Genomic DNA, 11977 nt, shown 5'->3' with positions numbered 1-11977 from the left:
TTATACTTGCTGTTATCGAAACGGACGCCTCTTTTGGGGACACGAGACATCAAACAAGGTACGAGGTTTTCATTTTACATCGACCCTTACCTCGGCAACACACCGCGCAAAATTGTACTTGCGTATCACATCCGCAGTAACTCGGTTTCTTCTCCCTCCGCAGCTCCTACTCCTTCCGCACCGAACAAATTTCCAACCGAACCCCTCGTGTCGAGCGTTCCTTCGGGTGAAGAGCCTAAGATTACAGCGGCGATCGTATCACTCTCCTGTCATTGAATAACATCGTTCGAGTTTTCGTAGCTGCCCGTTTCCATCAGAGGTCGCGTTATTGAGTCCCCCATGTGATTGATGGCTGACGTCGGCTTGTATGTATGCGGCCCCCGCACGCGTAAACGAACCACGTGCGTACATATTCAATGACAGGGCGATGAAGGTCCTCGCCTTCACCGCCCGGTCATTGAGAGAGAGAAGTGAACTTTATTAACGCACCGGTGGAGCTAGCAGGGTGCCACGCATGGCCCTCTGGCTACCAGACTATATGCAGTGATCAAGCTGCGTCTCGACGCTTACGCCGGGGAACTCAACGTTCTCCGCGAGGCTGTCACATTGTGTCCCGTCATGTGTGTCTCTGCGCGTTTGGTGAGCGAGAGCTGTCTCGACCCGCTGGACCGTACGTGCAATGCATGAGCAAACTGATCATGAACTAAAGAAAAAAGTCCAGGCCTGCGCGGAACACGCAGCACAGTCACAGCAAAAGCTGAAGGGGCGGTCTTTTTAGAACTTCCTTGGAGCGACGACTACATGCAGTTACATTATTCATCCGTCTGTGGAGAAGCGAGATACCCGCTACAGATTTATGAGATGTTATGCGCACTTTATTGATGCTGTGGATGATGTCAATAAAAAATCATGTGCACGCACTTTCTAATTGATGAGAAGCTGCGAATCGCCCATTCATTATGCAATTTGCATTTTGCGACAGCCGGTTGCAATTTTACTATTGTGGCACTTTATTCTGACTGTGTTAGCGCAATTTCTGGTCCGACAAGTCTTCATAGGTTTTTTTTTTTTTTTCAAAGGTGACTCAAGCCAAAGTGTGGCTTCATGGTTGAATACTCGACTGCCACGCATAGTTTGGCTTAATACTGGATATATTTTATTTTTACCCTGTTCTATAGTGCAGCGCTGAAACACACACAAATTTAAGTATAAAACAGGCTTCGACGCCCCTAACTACTTCATGTCGGGGCATGCCTATACCCTGCACTTTCGCCAACACTTTAGGGGTTAAACTCCTTATAGCGGCATTCGTTCGTCCCTCGTAGCCGTTGTAGTATGTAGCAAGTATAACATTTTGACCTCCAACGTGGTGCCGGTGAGAGATTTCTTGTGTGCGTTGTTGAACAATAAAAAATAGTGCTCAATGTACATGCCAATGACTCCTAATGAGGAATGAGAGACAGGAGCATTCGGCTTTTAGTTAACACGGACGCTGCGATCCCTATAGCAGCCATTGGCATGTACATTGAGCACTATCTGACAGGAAAAGGTTGCTACGTTATACTCGCTGGGCGTAACCTCCTTGGTTTTAGAAAGGTTTAGCGAGCGCTGGGCCGCAGTGCCATAAATACAGTGAACAAGTATATACCATGAACTCGAGGTGGTTAAAGGTGGGAAGTAGACCCGAAGCGCAAGCCGTAAGAAAGTGTGCGTGTGGCACCTTTCATTTAGTCCTTGGAATGTCCGCTGGATGGCAGTGCTTCTATATGGGGAATATATGATGAAAAGATGCGAGATGGCGGTACTTGGAGCGTTGAATAGATGGACAAACGGACACACAGACAGATGCATGGATGGACGCATGAACGGATGCAGGGGCGGATGCATGGACGGACGCATGAACGGATGCAGGGGCGGATGCATGGACGAATGTAGGGACAGACGCACGAACAGACGCACGCATGAACGGACGGAAGCAACAACGAATGGACGGACGAATGCTTCGCCCCACTCTCCATCATTCACTCCGTGGATATGCTGCCAATTTTTTTCCGGAGACGCAGCCAAGTAATTCACGTTGATTACACGCGAATGAATCCAGCTTATAACATATATCATATTCTCTGTCGAGTATCCGTGTTACGCGGCGCCGGGGGAATTACGTCGCATATACAAAAGGCTTCTTTCAGTAGCCCCAGGCTTGGAGAGTGACCATGGACAGTCCAACGGGCCCACGACGCTGCAGTGATACTTGGTCCTTCTGTTTTGATGTGGGAGCCACCCGCTACGTCATAAAGTGCGTTCAGAAGGACTTTACCAATGTATTTTCTCTCCATCCTTCCATCAGGGATTCTTTAACAGGCACGTATATCAAAGTACACGGATGTTCTTACGTTACGTTCCCATCGAAACGCGGCCGCCGGGGTTGGAAATTAAAATCGAGCCCTCGAACTTGGCTGTGCGTGTTTACGCTTTGTCCGCCAAGCTACCTCAGCGAGTGCGTGCGTCAAAGGCAAGCAGATGGAGTAGCGCAAACCTGACGCAACATTTACACTCTAAAATAGCACAGCACATCCACGGAGTAAATCATGATGAGTGAGGCGACGCGTCCGTCCGTCCGTCTGCCTGTCCGTGGGTCTATTCGTCCGTGCGTCCGGATGGACACAGGCACGGACGCACAGACGAACGAATGGATGGGCGGCCCGGAGCACAGATGGTCGGACAGACGGACGGGCAGACGGACGAATGGCAGCATAAACGTAAGCACGGAGTACAGACGCGCAGATTGGTGGAAGCACGGACGGGTGGACGCACGGACGGACAAACAAAAGCACGAACGAACGGACGGACGGGCGCACGGACAGTTGGACACACGGACGGATGGATGGATGCTTGGCCTTACTCTTCATCCTTCTCTAGCGTGAATAAGCTCTGAAAACCACTAACGTCATCTAGTTGTATTCTTCCCAAGGACATATACAAAAAACGCCATCTATTGAGCAAGTCATAAACTATAGGTGGCTACATACTACAGACGGAGGAGGGAACGACCCACGGCCTAAGCAGCTTCGTCGCTAAACTTTTTTTTTTTTTTTGACTAAGTTCGCAGTTACCCTGACATTCCCAAAAGACGAAATGATGACGAAAGTTTTCACACGGTACGGAGAGGAGGAGCGCTTTTCTCCTTGTGGAGGAAAGCACACTGTTTTTGGAATAACCGCTGAAATGTTCGCGCCGTGTGCAAGCGACCCATCGGTGCTTATAGATAACCCTGTCTCTTTCCGAACGAGGCCACAGCGTGGTGTGATGTAGTGGTTGGTGTACGCGTATGCTGACTTAGTGGTCGTGAGTCCGAATACCGTGTGTTTGTTATAAATTTTCAAACCTTTATTTCTGAATGTGATGCTTGCACATTGATTGTACATTTAATTACATGCCTACACACAGTTCAAAATGATGAGTAGATAAACCGAAATCCGATTTTTCGCTTGCGAAAGTTAACTACTGCTCCCTTGAGAAGCAACCGCAAGAGGGCGGAGTACCTCCGCAGTTACGCCTAAAATAGAGGAATGGCTGTGGCAGGTTAGTTACTCCTCCAAAGGAGCAACCTCAATACCCCTCTTCCTCCTTTACTTTTTAGAGTGTACAAACAGGGCTGTTCACCTCCGAGACGTTGGTGCAATAGCAGGCCGGAGTTGTACGCCTTGACGTCAGCACGCACTTTATCAACTCACGGAAATGGATGTATCGGCTCTTCAGAGGGGGAACAGGCAGCGCTGTGGCGTATGAGGCGAGTAATGAGCTGAATGCTTTATGAGCTGAATGGTTGGCGTTCACCGACCAAACAGAAGGCTAGTGGCCTTTTGTAGCGCCCAGAGAGAGTGGTATGGGTTCGAAGTGAAAATAAACAGCTACGGTCGCGAGATCCAGGAATGTTGCGTTGCGCTTGGCACCACTCCAGGGATGTGTTCGATGTAATAAAGGCTGCTCACCATTTCGAGCCCGGATCACACAAATGGTATAGAATCTTGCGCAGCTTTAGTATCGGAAACAAAAGAGGGGCACTATGACGAAAATAGGTGAGGCTTAGTTCTTGCTATTTTCAGGCTAGAAGCAAGGACAATTATCTGGAGATACCCGAGACCACATCAGAATCCTGGCAAGAAGCTAACTTTGAGTTCGGGCACCTGGGGCACGTGAACGGGCTATTAGCGAGAGGCTATCGGCAGATGGTTCAAAATATGCTGCGACATTGCGCGTTATTGCATGCTGTTGCTATAGCGTTGCTGGGGTAAGGAATCCTTGGAGGCAAGGCATGAAACAAACGACCCCCCTTCCCGGTTTTTTTTTTTTATTTAGAAAAAGGTCGAGCCACGGTGAGCTTCAGAAACACTGAACTAATGGTGAACGACTTTCTTGTTTTTATGAATAACAGACCTATTTCAGGTAATTAAGTTAGTGCCCGTACCATAATTCTGTAATTTATTTTCATATAAGGGTGAAATATCAGAACCTTCGAATTGCTTAATTAAATATCAAGGCACAAATTCTGTGTACGGCTCCCGAAAAGTCATCACAAATGGTCCTTAGAATGGTACAGTTTTCACTGGCGCTGGAGCTGACAAGGAAGCGGCGTTCTTTTGATCCTCGAACAACTCACCGGATATCTGCCGGCCTATATCCGTCTTGTATTGCCCTTCCCAGCCGGCAAGCGAGCCGCCGTGCCGTGAGTTGCCGTAAGCCGCTTCAGGAGACGATGACAAGTGTTTACGTGGTAGCAACGTCTTCCTTGGAAGAGACAGCGGCGGCAGCCACAAATCGACCCGCTAATTGAGCGAGCAGTTCGGCGGACCCTTTCCTGCAGCTGCGGCGGCCCTTTTGATGTATGCTGTTGTGAGCTTGGGACCCCTCGGCCAGCGGCACACAAACGACGAGGAAGAGCCACGTTGGTGCCACATTGCAGTGCAGTGACCACGCCTAAATATTGGACGTTTACGAGGGCCGTGTATGCTCGTCACCCTCGCAGGTTGTGTGTGACACGTGATTGGGCAGTACCATTTGCATGCGTTCCCCTATCTAGGGATCTGGGGAGAACGTATCTATTATATTGAGCCACCCGGCTCATTCGAGTAGTCGTCATGTAGGGGAGCTCGCCATGTAGAGGAGCTTATCATGTAGAGGAGCTCGTCATGTAGGAGCGCTCGCCATGTAGAAAAGAGCTTGTCATGTAAATAATGTAAAGAAAGCCTCTGTTAAATTTACCTTCCTCCTGCCTCGACACCTTCGTCCCGGACCTCCGGTGCCTGGAAAGGCCAGTCGCAACAGTGCTCAGAGTCAACACGAGGTGCTCTCAGGAGATTGTAAAGCACTATTGAAACACGGACGACAACCGTGCTGCTTCTCGCATCAGTGGTTGTTTTGTTTATCGTTGTGAATATACACAAAATATCCGCGGGTAATCCCAGGAGCACTGTGCTACTATGCACCTTGAGAACGATGAATAAGACAAAGAGAATGCTCTAATCGAAGACTAGATATTACGTTTGTTTACCAAGACACTGTTTTCGGGCCATTTCACTTGGAGCAGGGGTCATAAACCGGTGGCCCGCGGGGCACTATTAAGTGGCCCCCAGCACGACGTCAATCCCTCCTTTCCCCCTTTTCTCTTGTCACTTCCAATGTGATGGGCGGCATGGCAGTATGACCTAAATGGGGATTTCCACTTGGAACGTTTGTTTGATTGCAACTTTGTGACATGCGCGCTGAAAATAAGCATAATTTTTAATCGAGTTTTACACATTGTCAATTTGCCGAAACTTGAAGACTTCTCAATCAAGCCTCCCCACCCCCTACGGCATTCCATCCGGCCCTCCGCTCTGTCGGCTTCATCAAGCTTGGCCTTCCACTTCATGAATGTGCCGACCTCTCATTTGAAGCATTTTTTTTTCGTTAACGACATGTAGTACGCGCTGCTCACAACTTATATAAGCGAGCGTTGAATATAGTTTTGAAATATTCATTTCGCTTTGCGGTGATGCAAGAAACAAGCACGTGACGCAGCAGCTCTCGCTGCTTTATTTGACACCGAAAATCAAGATTTCTGTTGCCATGTGCATACAAAGAAATGACTTGCTTTGAAGTATGCAATGGGTACAATTACGTGCGTCGTGAAATGCATGGCACGTACCAACAAAATACCGAAATTGCACACCATTTCTTCAGAGCTGCCGGAAGACTTGTTCAAAGTGCGGACGAAGAGATTAATGGACGTATTATCATTTTCACGTTTTTCAGCCTTGTACTACATTCGTTTCTGCCACAACATAATGCACTTATTAGTTCTGTCCTGCAAAAATGGTAGCTTTGTTTGTACTAACTGAGGAAGTCTATTCCACTGTGCCTGATATTTGCATGATCGTGTATGTAAAACCGCAGGTGACCCTTATTATGCCCGACAAAGTAGGTAAACAATGATACAAAGGGCTCACAACACAATGTTCTTCTCTTTTTTTTATCTTGAGTTACAAAATACGCACAAAAAAACAAAGGCTTTCACACTACACGGGTTAGCATTTGAACTGCACAAATGACGACATCCACGGAGTCGCGATTGTTCGCATGCAAATCGTCTTGACATCGATCGACTTCCGCATGCGCCACCAACCATGCGTTCACGTGAACTCATGACTGCGTTTCCTTGAAGCAATGCCATCGAAAGTTTGCTTCACGACACACAGAAAGCTTACGAAACTTACGTTTCATCCGTGTTCCGAGAGACTGCATGTACAATTGCAAAACAATGTTATTCTGGCCAGCAACTTTCTGCAGCCATCAGATAAAGTCAGTGAGGCACCTGTGCGCCAAAGCTCCCCTTACCTATTCTTATACAAGTCCCTGAAGAAAGATAGATTCCACGCAAGTAGCACAGAAAGCAATGGCTGCCGTGAACGCCTGACATAAGACCACAATGACTGAACGTGACCTTTCAGAATTGTGGTTAAAAGAATCCCGAAATACACGTATTTTGATCATACCCAGCTAATAACCGAATCTCTTTTCAAACAGCAGCGCACAAAAGGATACAAAAAACACGCACTCATAAAGGACGCAAAAACAAGCGCTCGTATTGGCATTTTTTATGTGTGCATGTTTTTTGTATCCTTCTACGCACTGCTGTTTGAAAAGTCATGGCTATACAACTATCCCATCAGTACATACTAAACCGATCTTTGTCAATGATGCCGTAAACTATATAGAGAACGAGAATAGAAATAAGGGGCCCTAGGTCATGAAAATCCCAAAGGCACTCAGACCAAGAAACGCACCGCAATATGAACAGTGGTAGAGAGTAATGATATTGAACCAATGAACAACTGGGCGAGGATATTCAGATATACGGCTCTACGGCGTGCTTCTCTCAAGGGCGATCTCTTTAACATTCCGGAAACTTGAAGGAGCGTTCCCGTCAGTAGGTCCGGCTTTTGTATGAAGAAACAGTGGCTCAGTTCACTGAAGCGTTTACACTGGACAGATGACTATTCAAAGTGTAAACTAGCAACGTTGGGGGCACTCAAAGTAGCACTTTCATGGAGGTACTGTTATGAATGTCGCAGGGACAACAGCGACTTTAAAAAAAATTGTCAGGTTCTACATATTGCGCAAATAGGTTTAAGGTGAAACATTCATCGAATCTAGCCTGCAGTTTTCGGCGTTGAGCTGAGCGGTATTGGGTGCTAGCCACGTATTTGTAAACATTTAGTAGCTGTGTTCACATGGGATGCTTACTAGACACGTCAAATACACTTGTGTTTAAAGGACAGCTTATAGCCTGACGTAACGTGAGCACTCTAACGTTATACCTGTGTCACATGGGCACTAAAATGTCTCTTAAACAAGAAAACTTTCTCTGAAAAAGAGTTTCAGACACAGAACCACGACTGTTTACGGAAACGAAGTGCATGCTACGGTGTGATGTTGATATCATACGTCGAATCCGATAGCGTATTCTTCCCGGGTCGAGCAACGCTTGATCATAGCTTACTCGGACATCCATATTAGTGCTTATGTAATGTTTATCACTTTGTTATAAAGTGGAATACCTAACACAACAACCGTGATTGACGTTCAAACTAATTCGCATCTCCATAAGGTATCTCGAAGTTTGAAGACCAGGTGTGGCTCTGCGGTAGAATGGTTGACTGCCATGCAGAATGCGTGTGTTTGATTCCGGCTCAGACTGATTTTTATTCTTTGCATTCATCGGGCTTTTTCATTTTTTGACAATGGCGCTAATGCCGGATTTTCTTTGACACGGGCTCCTAAACAATCTCTCCTAAAATTAAAAACATCGGTTCTTGCAGTTCCTGGCTTGGTGAAAACTGCAAATCGACTGTGGTGCATTTCTCTATGTCTACGGTATACGGTTGTGTACCAACGTGACTGTTCAAATGGTTTCAAAGTTCATGCAGCAGGCTCGTCATGTTATTTATGCCATGAACTTCAGTCATGTTCGTCAAGTCCTAATGCTCTCGTGGGACCATTTTGGTATATATTAAGTTAAGGAGGCTGCCATCTCAGCACCTAGACACAGGCTACTACATAGGAACAGACAGACAGACAGACAGACAGACAGACAGACAGACAGACAGACAGACAGACAGACAGACAGACAGACAGACAGACAGACAGACAGACAGACAGACAGATAGATAGATAGATAGATAGATAGATAGATAGATAGATAGATAGATAGATAGATAGATAGATAGATAGATAGATAGATAGATAGATAGATAGATAGATAGATAGATAGATAGATAGATAGATAGATAGATAGATAGATAGATAGATAGATAGATAGATAGATAGATAGATAGATAGATAGATAGATAGATAGATAGATAGATAGATAGATAGATAGATAGATAGATAGATAGATAGATAGATAGATAGATAGATAGATAGATAGATAGATAGATAGATAGATAGATAGATAGATAGATAGATAGATAGATAGATAGATAGATAGATAGATAGATAGATAGATAGATAGATAGATAGATAGATAGATAGATAGATAGATAGATAGATAGATAGATAGATAGATAGATAGATAGATATGTTCAAAGTGCCCTTGGTTTGATAAAAAAAATGCATGCCATTTCATTATGTTGTATACCTTTTCTAAAGCGTCATGGTTATATCTGGTTGTGTATGTTTCCTCATATTTACTAAGGCGATTTCAAATATTATCACTCCAACTGTCTCACTGGAAGTGTGATGACGAAATATTTATGACGGTTATTACAGATTTTAGTCTCATAAAGACCCCTTCCTTATAAGGAATTCATTATCGCCTGACGTAGGGGGAAAAGCTCGTATTTGGTAGGCAACCTCCTGAAGCGACCAAGGAGATCGTTCAGGTAGGCCACTAAGTGGCAGGGAATACGAATCGTGACAGGAGCCAATACGACGTCCGAAATTCGATTGGGGCACACATAGCTTAGCATTCTTAACTCACACAAACACAGTGGCGTACAAACAATGAAAAACGGTATACATATAGTCACATTATTGTGCCTATCATGAAGGTACGTCAATGAAAGTTCAATTGGATAGCAAAAAAAATAAAAGAAGCCAAGGATGGTATGCTGCGTGGCGTAGTAAACTATGACGCTAAGACAAACGGACAACACTATTGTGTGAATTAAAGATTACACGCAAGAAATTTATTTTCGTGCTCATATTAGGAAGAAGATGGTGAATTTAGCATTCTAAAAGCTTGGAGGGCACACTTGAGCTTCGCTTACAAAGTAGAACATGACAGCGTAATGTGACTGTGTTGGTATCTCCCACCCAATCTCTAGCACAGTTTCGCTCCTCGGTAGAAATGTAAACCATGCCGCAAGAAAATCCCAACTGCAGAAGCCCTCCAGATCTAGAAATGGGCTCCGTGTCTGCATTTTACACTGCAAATGTCGTCGAAAGACGATAGTCTTGCGTCTGGAGAGAGTGAACAAAACGTTTATTTCATGTTCTGCGCAAGAAAACCGGCGAAAGGTATTCTGGAGGCGCTGCGTTAAAGTCACGTCACATATGAGACATGAGCTATCTGGCAGTTATCTTGAAAAACAAAGCGCCTGGCATGCGCGCCCGTCTCGGAAGCGATAAGGTGTAGAACACAAGGCGACGGGTAGGTGCTACCACCATCTTCTCTTAGCAAAGCGTTGGAAACACTTGCCTTTTAGTGCAAACGTTGCATCGTCAGCGCAGCGTGATAAGCGATACGGTCCTTAATATTACTTATGCATGCCTTTTGTAGTAAAAGCAGACATGAAAAATATTGACATGTTGTTATGGTGCCTCAGATATGGGCAATAATTGCTTTCAAAGACAATAGTCTTTCTTGGGGACCTTCGACAGAAATTTTAGGGGCGAAGCTCCTTAGGACGTGGGCTGTGCGTCCCCTGTAGCCTGTATGTAGCCACCTCTAGTTTAGTTCTTGCAGTGTTCACTAGATGGCGGTACCGTCCCCTGTATGTAGCCACCTCTAGTTTAGTTCTTGCAGTGTTCACTAGATGGCGGTACCGTCTCCTGTATGTAGCCACCTCTCGTTTAGTTCTTGTAGTGTTTACTAGATGGTGGTACTTGTAGCTGATGATGAAAAGATGCAAGATGTTATAAACTAGAAAGCGGTACTTGTAGTTGATGAAAGACGCGAGATCTTATAAAATAGGAATGATGTCACATATGGCGCGTGTCATTGGTTGAACGCAATCGTTCGATTTAGTGCGGCGACGTACGCTAGGGGGAGCGATGTAATAAAATCGAGTGGGCAAAATGTACACAGGATTCATGGTTTACCAGGTTTACCTCCGGAGCTTCGCCCACTCATCATCATTCACTTCGTGGATATGGCGGAATTTTTTTTATTGTCTATCTGTCTGTCTGTACATTTGTCTGTTTGCCCAACCTTAACGAAACTTCAAACGACATAAAAACGGGCAACTCCATCCGCAGCACCCACCAATAATGCTCAAGGTTTAGCATTCATAGTTGCGCGATTGTCAATTAAAAAGCAATTATTGCGCATACCTGAGGCACCATAACAACACGTCGATGTTTTGTATGTCTGCCTTAATACTAGAAAGGGCACACAAAAGTAACTTGAAGAACTGTACCGTTTATCGCACTCCACTGACAGTGCAACGTGATGGTAAAAAAAAACAATTGGCAGAATATCCACGGAGTGAATGATGGAGAGTGGGGCGAAGCATTTGTCCGTCCATTCATTCTTGCTTCCGTCCGTCCATGCGTCCGTCTGTGTGACCGTCCATGCGTCTATCCGCCCGTCCGTGCGTGCGTCTGTTCGTGCGTCCGTCCCTGCGTTCGTCCATGTATCCGCCCCCGGTGCGTCCGTTCATGTGTCCATCCATGCATCTGTCTCATGTGTGTCCATTCGTCCATCTATTCAACACTCCAATTACCACCATCTCGCATTTTTCATCATATATTCCCCATATAGAAGCACCGCCATCCAACGGACATTCCAAGGACTAAACAAGAGGTGGCACACGCACACTTTCTTACGGCTCGCGCTTCGTGTCTACTTCCCACCTTTAACCCCCTCGAGTTCATGGTATATACCAGTTCACTGTATTCATGGCACGGCGGCCCAACGCTCGCTATACCTTTCTAAAACCAAGGAGGTTACGCCCAGCGAGTATAACCAATGCCTCCTCTAGGAAGATGCCGGCCGCATGAGAAAAAAAACAGCTGCCACACCCTTTTCCTCCTTCATTTCGAAATGTTCTCGGTCGCTATCGTCACCTGTGGTGGACAGTGCAACAACGCAACACTTTGCATAGCCTCCGAAACAGTGGTGCACAATTGCAGGTCTCAAACAACTCTCGACTGACGCGCCCCTATGGGCCGCCGATGAAAAACGCTTAGCTGGCACCGCCCGTCGTTGTGATAA

This window comes from Rhipicephalus microplus, chromosome 2 (assembly GCF_043290135.1).
Source record: "Rhipicephalus microplus isolate Deutch F79 chromosome 2, USDA_Rmic, whole genome shotgun sequence".
NCBI lineage: Eukaryota > Metazoa > Arthropoda > Arachnida > Ixodida > Ixodidae > Rhipicephalus > Rhipicephalus microplus.
The sequence above is the reverse complement of the archived record's forward strand: the minus strand, read 5'-3'. Positions refer to the sequence as shown.